This window comes from Protopterus annectens, chromosome 2.part1, assembly GCF_019279795.1.
Source record: "Protopterus annectens isolate FY-2018-M chromosome 2.part1, PAN1.0, whole genome shotgun sequence".
NCBI lineage: Eukaryota > Metazoa > Chordata > Ceratodontiformes > Protopteridae > Protopterus > Protopterus annectens.
Genome location: NC_056729.1, coordinates 1,870,514,110 through 1,870,536,147, shown reverse-complemented (window position 1 = coordinate 1,870,536,147; position 22,038 = coordinate 1,870,514,110). Strand labels below are relative to the sequence as shown.

Below are 22,038 nucleotides of genomic sequence, written 5' to 3'. Positions count from 1 at the left end.
GAGCATGAAAGCACTGAACATATATTTACAGTAAACCACAGAGTTCAAATCATGGAAACTATTGAAAATAACACTGATGCACAGTCTCAGACAAATACAGAAAAATACTATCTAAACTAAGCTTCACTATATTTTCCTGACCAAATCTAGGAGAATTACTATTCCCTACTTACTTAATAGAGCAAGGCAGATGATGTGATGAATAGTCCTTCTTGTTGTCAGGCCCAAGACAGAATACTCAAAACTGAGAGACTTCCCTTTGTAATATCTAACATTTCCAAGATGGCTGGAGAATGACCTCATCTGGTCACCTGACTCTAGGCTCTTACAGTATCCGCCTTTGAAGCTGGGACATGAATTTAGTATAGGCAGCTGCAATACACATCTAAATGTTTATGGCAGTGACTGGGGCTTCCCATCTTTTTAAAGGAGTACTGCACCCACAGACTCAAAAAACATGTTTAAAACATCATGGCATGATGTTTCCTACACTTTAACAGCACTCTGGGATTATTTACAGGATTTTAAATATTTTTATACGTAATTCCAGACTCTGACCACCTGGAGGCTGGCATATTGACGTGGTTTGGATAAATCAGGTTGCCATCCAGTATCCCAGAAATCATTGTTTGGTTCAAAAATGTTACATCATGCAGGCCTCCGTTTGCCTAAAGTTCCTGTCATTTCATAGATGTTGCATGCGTACAAAGCACTGAGTAAAATAGAACAGTGTAAGTAACATTCCCTGCTGCTGGATGACTACTTAAAACAGAAACAGTGCAAATGCCACAGAACACACTCAAAGTGCTGTTTAGTGCTGCCTTTTTTTTCTAATTTAGTTTAAATAGCACTAATTTGTGAGACAATGAATTCCAGTCCATTTACTTCTCCCCTCCCCCATAACACTTAGCTTCCCTAGCTGTCAAAGTCTTGAGGGTAATTTGACCTGGTAATTCCATTGATTGTCAGATCTCAGCAGGGTGCTTGACTCATGTAATTTAATCTTTGCTCTAGCATTTCCTTTGTTAGAGGGGACATTTTTTTGCTGCACTATAGCCATGGCCTTACTTGACTGCAATCACATCCAGTAAGGTCTTGCACTAAGGAGTTAAAGAATAAAACATTTATACTATTAACCAGTTTAGATCTTTATTAATTTAAGTGTTAAGGTATCACTTCATGCTTCCACCTTGTTAAAAATTGAGATTTACATGTGCAAAGTGTGTTGGTATGCAGTGTTTGCCTTCATATGTTTTTACTCCACTGGTTGGTTTGCAAAAAAAAAAAACTTTTGCAGTGTCCCTGGATTTGTCTTTGTACATACAAACCACATTGTTATATTTTCCCCTTACTTTTTCTTGTGTCCAGAAGTCACTTATAACAAAGTACATTTTTTATTGATTTTTTTTTTAAATAAAAGGACATCAAGATTAACTTACCTTGAATCAGACAATGGATGCCACTACAAAGAATAACTGTTGAAATATTTGTGCATGGACAAAATCCCTTACTAAATCTATTTGCCAGCCTCCAGTTCAATTGGTGCTATGGCTTTAATATACTGGTGTGTTTGCTCATGCCTTCAAAATATCTCCACCATTACATACCACTTTTGCAGTGTAGTAACCACCCGACATGCCCATACACCTTTAGCCATCAATATGCAGATACTCCTGTTCATGTGAGTATGTGAATTCATTTTCAGACTTAAGGTGTGGAAGCTGCACTGAATAATTCTAGGTGCTTGTTCAGGTTTCACATGGTGCTTGCTTAGAGCTACTCTCATGTTAAGCCACTATGAATATGTTGCACTGCCACCTCTGATACCAGGGTAATGTTTTAATCTTTCTATTCCCGCACTGCACTCTAGCAGTATCTGGTGCAAATACAACAGAGAAGTATGCAAGCGATACACCACCTAAGCATAATTTGCCGTGCAGAATGTATAAGTATGCATACCAAATTTCTGTGTTTCCAAACATCGGTGTTACTACACTACTACTGAATACAATGAACAGCACTCAGGCTGGAGGAAGGACAAGGGAGCCTTGTCATCTCAGAATGGGTGGGTCTTATTATTTTAGTTAGAATCAGATGACGGCTGTGGTGATGTCACTTTGGGGGAGGGAACTGATTAAAAAAAAAAAGTACCTGCACTGCCTGGCCTCGATGATGTCAGTAATTGGGCGACTCCAGCAAGCTTTATTCAAATGTGAGAGAATCATTTTGTAAGTGAAACCATCACAGTATGAGAAAGTAGGCTTCTGTTACAGAAGTAAGGAAAATTATAAAAATTGTAAATGCTTTATTGTTGTTGCTTTACAGAGGACAATTTAAATAGGGAGGAAAAGGGCTGTGAAGTTGAGGAATACATTAGAGAAACCTGTTGTACTCCTTTAACAAGCTAATGAACAAAGGCTTCTTCCAGACCTATTGTGTCCGATCTTATTCAGCACAGTGGGGTGCCATGTTTATGCCTTAACAGCTAATTTATTTCAAGGATTTTCTAAAACTAACTGGACTGATGTTAGTGTCCTTGGCTAACATATATACATGTAGTCTCACATGTATAGTGTTTCTCTTTCCAGCAGGCCGCACTGTTTATACATTTTTCAACACTAGCAACTTTACAAATACATTTTGACATTCAAATGCCATGCAGTTTAAATACATCTGTAACATAAGCATCTGTACAAATCACTTTGATATTCAAATGCCATACAGTTTTACTACATTTGTAACACAAGCATCTGGTATAAATCAGTTTGATATTCAAAGGATATATCATTATTTACAGAACGCCATCTGGGTATACTGGTATTAGCCCATATCATCACAATCTACTTCCTCTGCGTCCTTAAAATAATGAAGTGGTTGTTAAACAGCAAATGATCCTCCAAACAGTTTAGGTTCTTTTGGACCTACTAGGCTATTATTCTGTTAAGGTCTTAAGAAGTGCAGCCTTACATTCCCAAGGCAGTTCTTAATTCTTATATTTTGTGCACAAATAATGCAGAGGTGTACAAAACAGGAATATATTACGAATGTACGTGTTACCACTATCCATGAATGACAAGGGACAATTCAGCCATGGAAGATGATTTTCCTGAAGGAAGGAATCCGCAAGCCAGGTGGCCTTAGTATCTTGTTATACAGCAATTAGTGTGGGTGGTGAGACAAACTGTTTTTGCTTTTATATTAAGATAATCACATTTTTTTATACATTTGTTAACGAGTTACCCCACTTCTCAGGGATGGTTTGGGAGAACTACTTGCTCAGGTTCACGCAGTTAGGCAAAATAAGGTGGAATGAGCAAATCACTTAACCAGATCAGACAATGCTCCTTGGGTATCCCTAAAAAGGGAAACTTGCGCCCAGTGACTGAACTGGTTAACAAATGCGAAAAATTACACTTTCTGAATTTCAGCTCAGTGCTCCTGGCCAACAAGAAAAAATGGTACACAGATATGTTCAAAGCTTCTGATATGATGAACTACCGATCCGTTTGAATGCTTTATTGAGCTCTGCATTAAAGTTGTGAATTACAAGGATTGCAGGAAATACTTTCTTCACAGACCATGCATTCCCCACATAGTATTTACTTTACTCAAATGTATTTCATAAGCATTATATATCACAGTAACCTTTATACTTTCCATGTCCTTACTGCGTATACCACAGTTTTATAAATATTTTCCACCACGTTTTATCTTCTCGCACTCTTCTTTAGGATCTCCAGCAATCTATTCATGGTGTGAAACCTCTCCTCGCTTATTCTTGCCATTATTTTTAGTCTTTACAACGTCCACTAATTTGTTTTTGTTTTACTTCCAAATTAGTGTTTATTTAGGAAACCACAATAACTTTTGGCTTTACTACTAAAGTCACTGACTACTTCAAAAACTTATTTGCAGTTCCCCGCATGTTAAAAACCAAAAAGATCTCAATTCCCATGCAACAGTTTCAGCAAAGATCAATCACCTAACAGCTACCATAGGATATTTTACAGTGACAGCCTAATCACCCTTCTTCCAGTCATCACAGGTTCATAGGAGATTACTAGGCTAATGTCTTAACAACCCTACAAGCCTAGGCAATATAACCCTATTTTACCCAACATATAGTCTCTAGGGGCAACTGGATGGCATGCATTTGTGCCTATGTTACAGACTGCCCCTGTCCATAAGGGACACAGGCTCTACCCCAAGTGTGAATTTGCAATTGTCCATCCATTGATTCAAACTGAGTTTGAAGAGGGCCAGGGAAGGGTTCTGCTTAATGTCAATAGGAAACCTGTTTCAAAGAAGGGGCAATCTGTGTGACACATATCTGTCCCTCCAGCATGTTCTGTGTGAGTCACTGACTATATTTAGATTCCTAGATCAGGTGACCCTTGTGCTGTTTGATTTGCAGATGTGCAGCAGCTCCATCAGAGCTGAATTTGTGAGTGCCTTGGAGTTAGGCATAGGTCACCCCTTAACAGTCAGTAGGAGAAAGAGCAAAGGGATAGGGCTTTCAGTTTATCCACATAGAACATGTTGTTTACACCCTGTATTTTCTTTGTGATGAACATTTGAGGTCACTTCAGCTGCTGTGTCTAATCAAGTACACACCAAATGTTGCACTGTATTCAGTTATAGTTCTAATAAGGGCCGAGTACACTGGGACTATAATTTCCTTGGATCTGGATGCCATATCTTTTCTTATAGGTTGTACCATATAAGACTTCCTCACCACTGGCAGTCAAGTTCAAACTACACCAAAGGGTGTGATAATGCATTTTTTTTGCATTTAATTTTAGGTCATGGTTCTGGCACCAATCTTTGCCTGATACCCTTCTAAAAGATAACTACATTGCTGGGGGATGATGCAATTAGTGCCCCCTGCTTGCAGTTGTCAACAAACTATCATCTAGAGCCTTTCCACATTAGCCTTGATTTCAGAGAAGTATATTCTGAACAGGAGTGGTCCCAGGATTGAGCCCTGTGGCACACCACTAGTAACTTGCTAGATCTGGAGTCACCCACTTTAACCATGTGTCCTGTTCATGAGCCAACTGGCTATCCATCTCGTGATGTTGGGATTTATGCCCAGTTTTGTGAGTTTATTTATAGTACCTGAATGGGGAATGGTGTCAAATGCCTTGGTCAGGTAGAGGTAGGCGGTACATACTGTTTTACTTTTATCCTTGGCCTTAATGACTTTCTCAAAGAAATCCACCAGATTCAGTAGGCATGACCTGCCCTTGACAAAGTTGGATTGGCTTACGTCCAGTTTGGAGGTCTCCTATGTCATTATTTATCAGCTCCATGATTATTCTTTCCATGGACTTATATATAAAACTAGTCAAACTTACGACTCTGTAATTTCCAGGGTAAGTAGATGGTCCCACTTTATGCAGAGGAATGGCTATTATTGTACTCCACTCTATCGAGACAAAACCAGTCTGGAAGCTGTGGTTAAACAGAGATCCTAATGAACTTGATAAGTCCTGATTTAAGCTGTTTAAGAGCCAACCTGTTAGATCATCAACCCCCACTGAAGCCATGTTTTTAGCCATAGAGAACGTAGTGGCAACCTGTTCTATGTCAATAACTGGCAGTCCACTGGTGGAGGGAATTTCTCTGGGGAGAACTAGGGGTGATGGGGAGGTGAAATTTGAGCCGAATTTGTTGGCCAGCAGATTTTTTATATTTTCTGCCCAAGTATAAATGATGTCTTGTACAAATAATTATGCACATTACTGGGTGTTGCTCTTAATACTATGAACATAACTGAAATATGTTTTATGGTTATCCTTAGCTTTGGAAGCTATTTTTACCTTAAAGTCTGCTTTCAGAGACTTGACTAGTCCCCTGATTCACTTGTTTAGACTAATGACGGACTTTTAGCTCTGTTGTTCACATTCCCTCTTACTTCTTGACAGGATTTGTTTTACAACCTATTAATACAAGGGGTCCATCAGCATGGCTTGTTTTTGTGGTATGACCTGGATTTAATTCTGTCTGATACTACTGTTTCTATGCAGTTGTTTATATGGTCGTACTGGGTTTTTGTGAATGCCTCTGTTCAGGTTTCTGGGATTTCTGTATTTGGGGAGCTTGGAAATTAGATATGCTATCCATTAAAAGGGGGTTAACTTACCTTCAGTAAGTTCTTAATGTTTTTTTTGGGATGGGTGGGAGGAATAGTTTTCCCTTTATTTCAATGCAGACCACTCTGATCTGATCTTACCAGTTAGGACATCACAGTGGGCAGGGTGTGGCACTCTCCCATATTTGTGAGTATCAGACAGAGGATATTTATTCCCCTAGTGGGAGTGAAGACTAGCTCCAGGGCATCTGAATTTACAAATTCAAAAAGATCTTTGGGCCTGCATGCTAGGGGTCATGTATGCCTCAGAGTAGTTAAAATCACACATGAGTATGGTATTGGGCTGGATGGTGAGTGATTCTAGTAACTTCAGGTATGATGTATGGGTTTCTGGGTTCACGGTGGGGGACCTGTAGCTAGCGAGAATATAGTAATAGATTTGTTCCATGGCTAGTTGTACATGGACTAGCTCAAGCATGTCATACTGTTTGACCAGCCTTGAGGTGTGCTTATCCTTTGCGTAGATAGATAATGCTTCTATCTTTTGCTCTTTCATGTTGAGTGGGTGCTCAGAACATATGAAAGGCATTACAGCCCGGACTGCCAGAGTGCTTTCTATGTGGCTTTGAACCATATTTCAGTAACTGCATATACATCAGCATTCTCCAGCTTCTAGGGAGTGCAGTTTCTTGTTGAGTTTCCTAGCATTGAGCAGTAACACCTTTAACTTGTCCTGATTAGCTTTTGTTATGTTGGAAGGTTTGTCTCGTTTGGCAATGCCTGAAAAATGCACTATGGGGTGGATAATGTTTTGGACAATATCCAAAAGCTTAGAGGTGGCAAAGCAGTGTGGCCTATCTACCATATCCTCCCATGCTGACAAGTATTGGATCCCTTTGGAATGACATCAGTAGCGAAGCCAATTGTTAAAGTTGATAATTTTCTGCTGGTACAGTGGCATCATCATTGGAGACGGGAGAATGCTGCTCAATGATAGGCTCATACCTGCCTGTGTCACGTGTTCAGAGAGATCCATGGAGGCAGCAGAATGCTGCTCAATGGTTGGCTCATACCTGCCTGTGTCACATATTCTGTGAGTTCAGTCATGTCTCTGTTGGTATTGTGACATTATCCATGAAGATGGTAGAATGCTGCTCAATGCTAGGCTCATACCTGCCTGAGACACATATTCTGAGAGTTCAGTCAAGTCTCTCTTTATATATTCTAAGAAGATACATCTCAGGTTATTCACTCCCACATGAATTATGACTGAGTCATACTAGTGCTTGGAGATAAGTGTCCTGTGTGCTTGCTTGATCTGGTGGATCCTTATGTTTTTGTGGTGCAATCAGTTAGCATTTTTGGCTGTTAACTGAAATAAATATTGGTGGTTCAAGCCCACCCAGGGATGGTGCTTCTTGTCTTCCTCATTGGTATAATGGTGAGTATCCCTGCCTATAAACTGGGAGACTGGGGTACGATTCCCCGATGGGGAGCACGTAGCTATTGGTTAGGAGGGTGGCATAATGATTAAAGTATTTACCTTACAGACGAAAGGTGCAGGGTTTGATTCTCAGATGGGATAATTGGCTAGGCTTAAAATGATCCACAAGGGCAGTTAGCTTAGTATTAACCTATGAAATCTATGAACATCAGTGTGTCTCACAATGGAGATTCCTATGACCAGAATATTGGATTGTAGAGTGTTCTGCGTTATGGGCTTGGTAGTTGAGACACAATGAGATGTGGCTTTATGTGCTGTGATGGGAATTGTCTTGCTTGTGTGCATGCAGAGCTTCTGACGACTGTGCCTGAGAGGCTTTGAGGTTTGGGTAAGTTACATGTGAGCACCTCCGCATATGTGGGTCTATGTGTGTAGTCCTTTGTGGGTACTGTGAGTGATGTGTGGGAGTCACTGACATCCTGTTTGCTGCTTTTAGTGTCTGTATGTGAGAGTCTAGCCTCCAGTGTCAATGTATAACTAGATCTCTCACAAACTGTGTTTGCCTTTTCAAGAATTAAATAATTGTCAGTGAACATAAAACAAATGCTACATTGTCTCAGGATGCACATGTCCAACACAATGGATGCAGAGATGGCAGGAAAGTGGCCAGCCATGGTTGCAGGTCCTAATGTGTACTTGAAAGGAGAAGGAGTAAAGGGTGTTTGTAACCAGATGAGGGAAGGGTGCTTTTTTGGTGTAATCTGCAGCTAACCTAACCAGCAATGCTGCCCACTGCCCAATCTAGATGCTCTCTGAGCAGTGATAGTCCTGGGTGCTACAATAAGGTAAGGCAGACATAAAGAGTCCTAAGTGCGTAAATGCTGCTCACCACACAAACTAGTTGGTACATGAGTAACACGAGCCTGAGGTGAAGTTCTGAGGTGTTTTTTATATGAAAATTTCAACTTCTATTGATTTGTAACATACAAGGCATTAGTAACTGCTGCTTCGCAAACAGCAGCTTCGTACAAACACGGGGTTTTACACTAACTATTCCCTAAGGCTAATGAGGTAAGCATACAATGTGTTTTCTACTAGCAATTCCCAGCTCAAAAGGTGAAATCAGCACTCTCCTGCCACAAAAGTGCAGACTTTCACAGTCTTAGTATCCAGTATTGTTCAATCATATCAAATTTCTATAGCGACCCCATGAACATCTGGTACCAAGCATACAGTTATTCAGGCAAGTGCATAATGAAAACAGATTTTTAGGACTTTCCTCTGTATCCCACACACATCGTGCATGCACAGATATATACACACACACACACACACACACACACACACACACACACACACACACACACACACACACACACACACCAATGGACTACTTTGAATCACTAATCCAACTACTGTAGGTCTTTAAGATCTGTGAAAAAACAAAAGTACCTAGGAAAACTCATAAAAACACAGGGAGGACATGCAGTCTCTGCACAGAAGGCAACCAGCCAAGAATCAAATCAGACTACCTCTTACTGTGAGACAACAGTGCTACTCACTGTACATTTTATTTCATGCAGGCAACATGGTAAGATACAGATATTTGAGAAGAAGCTAGAGATGAGGAAAGAGTTCAACGGAGTATTCTTAGACTTGGAGAAATTATATAAGGTTCCACAAAAGCTGATTTGGGCAGTCCTGCTGCAGTTTGAAGTCCTGGTAGCACTAGTAGAATTAGTATAAGCTATATACAAGAACCCAGTGACTCATGTACAAACAAACAGTGTTCGGTCTCACAGAGGAATTCCCAGTGGGAATGGCTGTGCATCAGGGTTCAGCTCTGAGCCCACTGCTGTTAATACCAGTGGTAGACTACATCAGCAAACAAGTCAGAGGGGACAGATCAACAAAGTTGCTGTGTGCAAACAATGCGGCATTACAGGCAAACTTTTTGCAAGAACTTCAGTGAATGATAGTGGAATGGAATTCAAAGCTGAAGGCACATGGGATAAAACTGAATACAGATAAGACAGCTGCAATGGCAGCAAACGGAGGAAATCAGAAGAAGATGAGAATTGAGATAGAGAAGGAAAATAGAGGAACAGGTTAACGGGTTCAAGTACCTGGAAGGGATGGTTGAGGAGAAGGTAGGGTTGAATGAGGAGGTCAAAGCTAGAATCAGAGGGGCTGCAGCCAATTGGCACATTGTGTCAGGGACAGTGTATGACATTCTGTGATCAGTACTATTGTGTGGTACAGAAACCTGGCAAGGCAGACCAGTTGAGAAAGCTAGATGTGATGGAGATGAAGTGCCTGAGACAGGTGGTAGGATGCAAACTGTGGGACAGAAAATAAATGAGGACTTAAGAACAGAAGCCACAGTAGCCCCAGTCACAGAAAAGGTCAGAGAACAGGTTATAGTGGTTCAGCACATCTAAAGAAAAGGAGAAGGCAGTCTGGTGAAGAAGATTTAAGACAGACAGGAAGCAGACAAGAGAAAATGAGGGCATCCAGCAAAGAAGTGGACTGACTTTATGAGAGAGTACCTGTGGCAGTCAGGCATGAGCATCAAAGGAGGCAGGAGAGTGGCACTGAATAACAAGATAGTGACAGGTTGACTCGGTACCCCAACCCCATGTAGAAAATGGAAAAAAGGGGGTCAGTGATGGATGATGATGATGATGATGGTGATGGTGACTGATGATGATTGATGATGACTGATGATGATGATGAGATGACGATGATGATGATTGATGATGATGAGAAACATGGCAAGATATGCCAACAACTAGGTCCCCTTCTGTCGTGAAGCGAAACTTCAAACCTACTTCCATACTTTGAGAACTGCTTTCAGACCACTGGAGTCTAATGTATTGTGTTTTGAGATGAAAGCACTTACATATTTATTACATTCTAAGCATTTTATTGGGTCACTGTCTTGTTATGTTTTCTGCAGTCACGTCAATGCTTTTTAAAGCATTGTTACCTAGAGGCAACAAGGTTTCTGTGTTTGAAGACAACATCTATATAAATAACACACCAGCCTGCTGTCAGTGACCCATTTGATGAATTTAAGAGCTGATGACAGCATGCAAAGGGAGCTAATACAAAGCTGCATGAACATGAGCAGACATGCTGATGGATTGAATGTGTTCAGACTTCACCTAGGTTTCACATATTTCCTAAAAGTAACTTCGGATGTCCTTCTATATCAATGTTGCAGCAATCCTATAAAAAAGGGATGCGCCTCCCCAGGCAGACCAGCGCTTGGCCACTATGGATAACCTTGAAAAAAATCTTGTTTGCAATGTACATCACATTTATGCTCCTCGCACAGAATGTAGGGCATAAAAGGGGCATACAGCTGTAACTACCCAGAACTTCTTTTGCTGCCAGTTCAAACGTTGTTGTTGCCAGTTAGTTTGAACATTTGATTGCCTCTTCTGAATTTTTACCAACACCAGATAAGTACCCCATTGGGGTTATTTTTTCTTTTTCTTTGTGAAATTTACTTTCTTTGTCTTGTATTTTTTATCACTATCTATAGTTTTGCTGTCATCCAAGAGGAGAAAATGTCAGTGTGGGAGGCAGATTCCACATTAGGATTGTCATGAACAGTGTCTTTTTTGTTTGGGTGAGTCTCACAACCATACCTCTTGTAATATCTGCAAGGCATTTGTGGCTAAGACACTCAAAAGCTGTTTGTCTTCCCTGCCCACTTATCCTGAAAGCCAGTGGTTTAGACAGTTAGCCCAGGGTACCATGGCAGAATTCGTTAACCCAGAGATACTCCTGCTAGGTAAGAAGGCAGCCAAGAAGTCTTGGTCAGATTCTTTAGCTGTCCAGCTTCTACCGGACATCTCTCTAGAAGCAGGTAATAGCTCTGTAGGTCGGTCAGTGTTTACATCAGATTCCTCTGCCACAACCTAGACGGAGGCCAGCATGGATCAGTCTTTTCGTATGTCCTCTGAGGTTTTGCAGATGTCTGCTCTGAACGTTATGGGAGAACCACGGTTGATTAGTTTGGAGGATCCTGCAGGGATTGCGCAGATATTGGTCAGGGAGGAAGTTCGGGCTTCTCTTCTTGAATCTTGCCATTGGTCAGAACCTCCAGTATTTATTTATTTATTTATTTAACATTTGTTAACTGGGAAAGTCCGACTTGGAATGAAGACAATTTTCAGTGGAGGCCCAGGGAGAAATGCCCCAGATGCATGTCTTTGTAACGTGGAAGGAAACCAGAGCTCCCAGAGGAAACCCACATAAATGCAGGGAGGACATGCAGACTCCACACAGAAGGCACCCCTGCCTAGAATTGAACTGGAAAACCTCTTGCTGTGAGGCGACAACACTACCACTGCACCATTTGTTAAGATTGATGTCCCTTTTAAGAAAAGACAAAAACTGAAGCATGTTTCAGCCTGTCCTATGGATCCTCAAAGGGAATGGTAGGAATTTACTCAGGGCTTGTTCTCTGCCTTAATAGCCCTAAAGCCTCCTCAAGGGGTTTCAGTACCTGTTCCTCCTTGGACCTCTACCCATTTAAATGGTTTAGGAAACCAGATTATTCAGATGAGGGTTCTCTGTGTGGTGAGTGGTCTTGTCCTGTTCTTCACAGATGCCTTCACCTTTGACTCTTGGTTCCGATCATGAGGAGTCTGTTCCCACTGTGAGATTCCTTTCAACGGACTGTCCTTTGGGGGCATAATTGCTAGGATGATGGAATTCTTTAAGTGGGATTCTCAAAGTGTCAAATATTCAGAGAAGATGTCATGAGTTGCTTCAGGTGGAAACTCCTAAATCATGGGCAGTTCTTCCTATGATGACTGCCTTGTTAGATACTTTCATCACTGCTTCCAAGTCTCCTGCTCCTAAGAAACCTGATAGGTTCTATAAGGTTCCTGAGGATTGTCTATTTTTATGTAAATGTCCTTCTGCTGATCCTGCTGTGGTGACAGTTTCTTCTGACAAACCTTCTAAATTTTGTTCTCTTCCAATCTTTTGCCTTCTGATAAGTTAAGCAGGGCAATGCAAAGGACTGAAAAAAGAGTTTACACTTTTTCTACTCTGGCTTTTATAGCTATTAATTACCAGATCTACACGATCAGGTATGGCCTGGCCTTGATTGCTCAGGCTTGCCAGATTATCTCTGCCCTCCTTGATTCTGATGGCAATCCTCTGCCTTATCTTTTTCAGGTTCTGCTTCTTAAGTGGCTCGCCACTTTATTAAGTGTAGCTATAATGCTGCTGACACCTCTTCTAGGGCTGCAGCTTTTGGGTCCTTCATGAGGAGTTATTCTTGGCTTCATCTCCAGTCTCTTCCTGAGGATGTTACGACCAAGTTGTTGGATGTTCCTTTGGAGAACACTCATCTTTTTGGGACTACTGCTGCTGACTTGTTTAAGGCTCTTCAAGAGAAAGGCAAAGCCTTGCAAAACCTTAAACATGTTTTTGTCTCTCCTATCCCTATGTTCCAGAGGAATTATGCTTCCAGATCTGCTTTTGCTTGCAGGCAACCCTGTCAGGCCTCTAAGGGCAGGAAGGGTGGGAGGTGGGCCCCCTCTGCTAAGACTTCTCAGCTTTCTGTGGCCCAGAAACCTCCTTTAGGAGTTAAACCTGTTTTTCTTTGACAATTTGCCCCTCCCTGCCTTTAGATCAGGTTCCTTTTTCCCTTCATCTCTCCCTTTGTCTTCCAAATTGGTGTTTCATCACTTCAGACTCTTGGGTTCTTTCTATCATCTGTCAGGGTTACTTCATGGTATGGAAATCTCTCCCTCCTTTTTCTGGGATTCCTCAACCTCCTCTACAGCAACTTCCTCATTTCCCAGAGGTTCTACAGTCCCTGTTGAACCAAGCGACCATTCAACCTGTCCCCCATTCCCAAGAGGGACAGGGTTTTTATTCCAGGATGTTCCTGGTTCCTTGAAAGGAGGGCATTTAGAGACCAATTTTGGATCTCTCTTGGCTCAACACCTTTCGCAAGATCCCTTCTTTTTGGATGGTTACTTTTCAAAGTTTGTTTTCTCTTTTATTACCCCAGGCTTTTCTGGTGTCTTTGGATTGGAAAGATGCTTACCTTCATATCTCTATTCATCCTCTCTTCAGGAAGTTTTTATGTTTCTTTGTGTTTTCCTCTTATTTTCAGTTCTCTTTGCCCTTTGGCCTCCCTACTGCCCCAAGGGTATTCACAAAGTGCCTAGCTCCTGTGATTGCTTTCTGAAGGTTCCACGGCATTCAGATTTTTCCTTATCAAGATGACCTGTTGCTTCAATTGCCTTCGCCCAGTCAATTGTTGCAGGATCTGCAGTTCACCCTCTCTCTTCTTGGACGTCTGGGATTTACTATAATCTTCCAAAAGTTCATCCTAACTCCCTCTCAGGATCATGTGTATCTGGGTTGCAGGATTTAGATAGTGATAATGGTGGCCTCATTTCCACCTCCAAAGGTATTGTCATTGACAGCCTTCTTTCAGTCTCTTCTTCCCCCGACTGCCATGCCAGTCAGGGAGTTTCTTCTGGCTCTGGGATTCACTGTCTCTTCTATTCCAATGCCTCCTTTTGCCACACTGCATATGTGGAAGATTCAATGGTACCTCAAGTCTGTTTGGCTGCAACATCATCACCCTCTGACTTTCAGTGTACTTCTTCTCTGTCTCAAGAAGAAATTTGAGTGGTGGATTCAACAGTTCGCTCTCAACTGAGGCCAGTCCTTTCAGCCTCCAGTCCCTTCTCAAGAGCTGCTCACTGATGCCTCGGATATGGGGTGGGTGTCATCTCTCGGTCACCTGAAAGGGTCTTTGGCCTCCCCATCAGAAGTCAGACCATATCAACATCAAACAGATAAGGCTCCAATTCTCGCCTTTCAGGCTTTTCATCTCATGTTTTCTCCAGGTCCCTTGAAGGTGTACACAGACAACACTAGAGTGATGTGGTATGTCAACAAGAAGAGGGGCACAAAATCTTACCTCCTCTGCAGGATGGTGCTTCAGGCTTGGAAAATGGTTGTAAGTTATCAGTTAACTCTTCAGGCAGTACACAGTCCCTCAGAGCACAATGTTGTGGCAGACTCTCTGAGCAGGTCCAAAACACTGGCTCATGACTGGCTGCTTCACAGAGACATGTTCCTGGACATTGTCCATTAGCAGGGTACTCCTCAGGTAGATCTTTTTGCCTTCCCTCTCAACAGGCAGCTTCATCTCTTCTGTTCCACAGTGCCATGCCATCTGGCTTGGAAGAAGGATGTTCTATCCTTTCCATGGAAGGGGAGGTTTCTTTGATGCTTTCCCTCCTCTTCCTCTATTTTCAAGATTCCTGCAGAAGATTCCACTGGACTCCCCAAAAATTTTGCTAGTTACTCCCTTTTGGCTGAGACAGCACTGGTTCCCCCGCTTAATGCATCTGGCCAGGGGCAATCATCACAAGTTGGATCTCCTCACACAAGATAAGGGGTCGCTCATCAATCCCCACTTGTTCACTCTGCAACTGATGTTATGGGTGATATGGTTTTCATCCCTTTCAAGCACCTCTTTTTTGAGGATGTACACAGGGTTTTACAGGAGGCAAGAAAACCCTCAACCAAAAAATCTTATATGTCCAAATGGAAAAGGTTTTTGGTCTGGTGCCATGTTTGTAACCAGTACCTTTTTTCTGTGGGTGTCCCTCTGGTCCTCTCTTAGTTGTGTGAGTTAATTCAGTATGGCTTGGCTTTTTCTTCTGTGAAGGCCCATTTGTCAGCCATTTCTGCCTGTCTGCCCTCGACTCCTCCTTTGACTTCTCATTTTGAGGTCAAACAATTTCTTAAAGGTATCCTACATATTAGGCCTCCAAGAAAACATATTTGTTGTCCTTGGGACCTTAATTTTGTTTTGGACAAATTAACCCAGGCTCCTTTTGAGCCTGCTGATTCTGTTTCTTTGCAACACTGTACCTGGAAGACTGCTTTGTTGTGGACTCTTACTGCTTGGAGAGTTTCTGAGCTCCAGGCCCTTACAGCTATTCCTCTTTTTTTGTTTTTTTCACAGGGATAGGATGTAGATTCATACTAATACTATTTTTATGCCAAAGGTGGTAAATGCGTTGTCCCTAAATCAGCCACTCTCACCGCTGCAATGCCCTTACGGAGCTTAACTAGCTCAAACTCCCCCATCATCTTGACTATGTACAACTATCACACATAATATAGTATAAAATCTATTCTCCACACATACATTCCTACCAGAACTCTCTGTTCTGAAGATAAACAACTAATAACCATACACAGACCTAATAAAAGAGCCGGTGAGTGTCTATATTCTTATGTTAGTGAAAAACTACAACAGCTTACCTAAAAATACCAGTACTATAGACAGCCCTAAGAAATAATTCAAGCTTTCACTAAAAATCTACCTTCTTAACTCTCTTATCTGCCCTTGCTTCAAAACAAACATATAACCTTCTCCTTTTTCCACTTTAACTTCTCTCATCCACCTATACCCCACTTTAACTTCTCTCATCCACCTATACCCCACTATAACTTCTCTCATCCACCTATTTTCCACTTTATCCCACTCAAACCACCCAACCTCTTATTACGTCATTCTTATGTCCCCCTCTTTTCCCTCTCTCATCCTCTTTCCCACACCTCATCCCTACTAATATCTATCCAGCCACATCACTCAACCTCTTATCATCTTATTCTCCTCAATCTCTTCTCTTTCTCCTTGTCCACTACTTGGAAATATCTATCTTAACCAATCAGGAAGCTAGAATCACTAAGTTAAAATATATCCTTACCACTATGTACCTTTACACCTTAACCTCACACCTTGTATATATCAGCCATTTTTCCCTGCTAGTACTACCAGATGTGATCATCTTATCTTACTCTTAAATTGTTAATAATTACCATATAGATGTTTTGTTCTGTTCTTTGTTACTGTATTAGTACTTTTAGTCAATAACAGCCACAATTCCTTTTACAATTTCTACTGTATTCTATATATAAATTTTACTGCAACAACTTTTTTACTTGCATATAAAAAGAAAAAAAATATTGCTGAAGCTTTTCGTCCCAGGCCTCCACTGAAAATGGGTTCCTGACCCAGTCAGACTTTCCCAGTAACCAAATGTCAAATAATCAATCAATCAATCAATCAATATAATACAACTCCCTTCTTTTTTCCCTTGTCCTCAGTCTGCTACTGACAGGGTCCTGCATAGTTTGGATCTGCACAGACAGTTCAGGTACTATTTGGATAAAACTAGGACTATTCGTAAGTCTGATCAGCTTTTTGTATCCTTTCATCCCAGGGCTTTGGGATTGGCGGTTTCTAAGCAAATCATCTCTTCCTGGATATCCAATGCCATTTCTTTGTGTTATTCTTTTTATGGCAGATCTCTGTCTGCTAATGTAAGAGCTCATTCTGCTACAGGTGTGCCTCTTCTAGTGCCTTCTTCAAGGGGCTGGACATCAATTCCATCCTTGAAGCTGCTACTTGGTCTTCAGTGCACACCTTTACTAAGGATTATAATTTGGATATGGTTTCTAGGGCCAAAGCAGGTTTTGCGTAAACAATTTGATATGGGTTTGTTGAGGGCTACTTTCCGCCTTCCACCTCCCGTTCTGTTGCTTGAGTTTCTTACTTTCCTTTTTAAGGAATAGTACAACAGTGACATAGAAGGACATAGTACAGTTGTGTAAAGTCTTACCAGAACAGGAAATGTCATTCTCTTCACTGTTGCAGTGTTCGCTCCCTCCCTCCAGCCCCCTCTTGTTTATTCTGCTTTTTTTCCTTCTGGATGTGCATGGACTCCTTTGTCCTATGACAACTGTTCTCTTCTGTGGCAATTCAGTTCTGGGCAGTTGCGTTTGTATGCCCCTTTTACACCCTACATTTATATGAGGAGCATAAACGTGATGTACGATGCAAACAAGATCTTTTTCAAGCTTATCCATATTGGCTGAGCAATGAGCTGCCTGGGGCAGGATGTCCCTTCTTTAAGGAATACTGCAACAGTGGAGAGAAGGACATCTACTGTTATGGACCTATGGTAAGATTTTACGCAGGATAAAGCACATGTACAGGTGTATGTACAAGTACCATCTGGCTTTGTACAGCCCTAAAATTCCCCCTTACATATTACATCTTATCCATTTCAATCTGCTATGCCTCAAAAAGGTAACAATTTATTTATTTATTTATTTAGTTAGTTATTTGTTTGTTTGTCTTTGCTGACCGGGTAAGTATGACTGGGCAGAGCCCATATTCAGTACAGGCCTGGGAAATAAAGCTCCACCACCGTACATTTATATTAACACATGAATTTCAGGCAGTTCTCAGAAAAGCAACAGTTACATTTTTTCATGAAACAACAAATATAATTACAAGACAGGTACATACAGTAGGGTATTTACATCAACAATTATAAGTCTACAGTTGTTCCAGCAGTAAAATCTTGCAGGAGTAAATGGACTGATACTGCAGATGGGAAAGCATTATTGTAAAGAAGTTTAGTTTTCTTATATTTCAGTAAAGAAAGGTTTGCAAGGAGTTCAAGATAAGATATGCAATGAAGTAAGTTATAAAAGTAAGTAGGAAGAGAGATTTATTATTGCACTGATATGTAAAAAGTTCAAGAGATATAATGAAATAAGTTATAAAACTATATAGGCAGGGATGGACAATATTAATATTGTATAGGAGGTTGGTGGTAATAGTATATGACTGACAGAGCATGATACAGGATTGGTTTTACTTAGGCTGTCTGTTCCAAACTGTTGTATGTAGAAGGTTTATAATGTAGGTATACAGGCAATGCATGAGAGGGGTTGAGCAGTGGATGGGGGCGCTTAGAAAAAGAGTAACATGAGAAGTGTCATTTAAGGGGGTAAAAAGGAATGTGTTAATTCAAGTGCAGGAGGGGGAGTGCTTTGGGTTGTAATGATTCAAGTAGTGGAGAGCAAAAAATTAGTAATAAACAATAAGACTTTTCACAAAGAAACTTCGCTAGGAATACTTGTTCTGAAGTCATAGTAGCTCAAGCTTACATACAAGTCGGGACACAAAGTAACTGAATAGCAAAGCAAATACAAACGTATTATTAAAACGGCTCCTGATAGAGCTTATTTCCGTTCAGTCCAGCTTTCCAAACTCTAGTTAACACTGTTTACTAGTTTCTCATATTCAATGCATTTTCGCAAGGAAACGTTTTCAGGTTCCTTTCCATTGAATCTTCTTTACCTGGCAGGGCATAGGCTGATGTGGTCCAGCATGGCTTCTGACCTCCCATCATGTTTCAGTGAAACAATGAAACTAGGCCTGGATGAACCAAATCAAAGTAGAAACTCTGATGTGATTCCTCTTTGGTCATATGCAGTCTAGTAAAATCATGAAGAGAACCAAATCCAACAGGGGCTGTCAGTCACATATTCTGTTACGTATATACAAAATATGACAGACACTCTTCCTCAAACTATGTTGCCCTTAGCCTTAGCCCTACCCTCAGCAATCTGGTACTCTGTTCTAGCCTCAAACCATTACCTTGTCTTAACCCGCTTTAAACATACTGCTGCCATAGCTCTTTAACCTCATCTCCTTCCTGTCAACTTATTTTTATTCCTGTGTTTGTCTTTTGTACACTTTCTGCCTTCAGGACTACCTTCCTCTTATGTGCAGATGTGATAACATCCTTTATGATCTGCAAGTGTGTCAATAAACTGACGGCAGTTCAGCTGACTGCCATTTCAGTAAAAATGTTTTGCAAAAAGCACTTTCATTGTTAGTGAAGAATTTATTTTCATCCACTGTTGTACGGACTCAGAGCAATGTTGTTCTTTTCCCATAATTTCTATGATCTCAGCTACTGGCCTTTCTTTCTCTGCATCACCCCCTGTTCTTCTTACAGTTTATTTTGAATTCTACCCTTTTGTGTTCACTCTGCAAAGTTTCTGTCCCCCCCTCAAACCCATGAAGCTGTTACTTACTCAGCTTCTACAGCAATCTACATCTCTTCCTGCAAACCTTTCCCTCCATCTCAAGTCCCAGTGCTACATCACCCTCACAATTTTCCTTCAGCATATTATTTTATTTACAGCTTCAGCCTTTGTCATTTCACTATCAGCAGCCACACATATCCTCCTGCCTCACACACCTGTAGCCATATTTCTGTCTAAATTACTTGAACATGTTACATACAGACAGGTATCCACAGCACACAGGAATAAAGACCCAACAATAACCCACGTAATAAAAGATCGACTATCCACTAAGACACTGATGGAGTCAGTTGAGGAGTGGGAGTAAGTGTACAGCCCATCTCTGGGTGGAGGAAAACTCAAGAGGCCGAGTCTACAGCTCCACTTACACCCAATGATGCCAGGTAAAGGTGTATAGCACTGTCAAGTACCATGCAGTCAGCCTGCCAAGCAGTACACTAGTCCTGTAGCCATGCTCAATGCTTGCATGTTGATGGGCATACTGCAGGTTCTACAATAAATCAGCCATAAAGCACAGAAGATGACACTGCCCTGGTGTCACCATGTAGTTCCCTGAACTAGGGTCAAATAAGTCCAGTCCCCCAGGTCACCCTGAAATGGCCCAAGTCTGACCAGACATCCAAGCCCTTATGACAAATGAACTCAAGCAGGCAATAATGACTGTAAGGGTGTTACTGGGGGCCAAACATACATTAACAGTATTATTTATGTAGTTTTATTATTGCATCTTTCACTCTTTCTCTCTCAGACCATATCTAAAATAATAAAGGTAACATACTCCCATACCCTTCCTCTAAACAATTTTGCTAGATGCACCAATATTGGTTCTGCCAGTCTGCTATGAAAAAAATACCAGTTGGTGTAAATGCATCTTTTATCTACAGAATATAAGTTACAATGGTAAAAGTAGTTCCCAACACATGGGCATTGTTCTAACAAAGTTCCAGGGATCTAAACTTTGTCATCACAATGAACAAAACATGCTGGAGGGATAGGTTCCAGACCCAGAGACTCCCCATATTCTGGAATAGACTGCCCATACATGTCAAGCAGGGTGCCTCCTTGGCCCTCTTCAAAAGGAACCTTGACAATTGGATGGGAGATAGGAAATTCACCCCGGGGATCAAGTCAGTCGCCCTGCTTGACAGGGGTCCAGGGAAGTAAATATTGTGTGAAGAAATATCCAGGGAATTGTTATGGCTAGGCTTGTATAGGACCTAGAGCCGATAGCATAGTACCAACCTATGTACATTATTTCTGTCAGTTTTCTTATACAGAATACTCTCATATTGTTTTAACAGGAATAGATTATGCATGGCCTGCAGCAAAATGCAATTATAAGGAAATATGCTGAGGAAAAGCTGTATTCTTTAAGCTGTTATATTGACACACACTGCACTAGCATTATTATAATATGTAAACAGATGTAGTAACTGAACCAAAACAAGGCTATCCCACATCACTTAAAACCTAGCAGGTTTCTTTAGTATATCACACCTACTTTATCGATAAAAAGAATATTTCTGAAGACATGTATATACAGGAATGTCAGCAAAGCCCACAACTTATATAGAGCAACCGTTCTGTTCTCCACAACAAGCTTGAATAACATGCAGAATGAGAGTTCAGTCCTGCACTCAGTTTCCAAATGCTGTCACACTGAGCATGTGACATTAATGTATTTTATGTTCTGCTAATTAAGATTACAGCTGGCCTTAAGTACTGAGAATCAAATGAATACAAAGCACAGTAGACTAGGTATAACTGGAAGCAAAAAGGATATTTGTAACTACAGATTAGCAGTTTAGCACACAACACCACACATCCCAAAATTATTGTTTTCTAATGCAATATAACTAAATGCAAGAGATTATATGCGTAGGGGAACTACTTAAAAATAAAAAAAAAAGAGAAAAGGAAAATGACTTACACGTTATGACAAGGAATTACAAATTGAAAGCCGGTTGCATTAGCTAACACAGTATTAGAACAACTTTTACATCCCAGCAAGGAAGTCTGCAGTGATAGGAAGAGGTCTGCCTGACTGCCACATAATGCAAAAATAGAAGAACCCACATTAATAATGTCAGCATTTCAGAATGTGCTAGGTGTTTGTTACATTTTAAAAGTCAAACAACTTATCCCTGTACTTCTAACAAATTCTTAACATTCGTCCTGGAATGCTAGTAGCTGCCTTTCGTCTAAATGTTCTTCCTGGCATGTTAACATTACACTTGTGTACCCCTACAAGTGTGATCAGAATGGTACAGTCCACCCTCCCAGCTTGTGTGCTTTTAAAAGAAAGTACACTATGTACGGAAGAATAAATGATTTCCCAAAAGTCTTTATTGACAATAGTTTTAACAAATACATTGGAAATTACATAACCGTAGCACTCAAGCATTCATGGGGGTGAAATATTAAACAATATACGATTATAGCAAACAGAATGTAACTAAACAACAGTTAAGAAAAAAATAAACTATGTACAAGCATGCTAAATGCCCATGTTGTTAAACATGAT

General features: G+C 40.9%; 1 protein-coding gene across 1 annotated transcript in view; it reads right to left on the bottom strand.

The window, feature by feature from the left end:
• Nucleotides 1-21,655, bottom strand: part of LOC122794668 (probable N-acetyltransferase CML1) — a 107,089-nt gene extending 85,434 nt beyond the window's left edge. The window contains exon 1 of the mRNA XM_044063290.1: nt 21,445-21,655. The gene's annotated coding sequence lies outside the window, so the exon portion shown is untranslated. The remainder of the gene's footprint in view (nt 1-21,444) is intronic.
• Between the last annotated feature and the right edge of the window lie 383 nt (nt 21,656-22,038).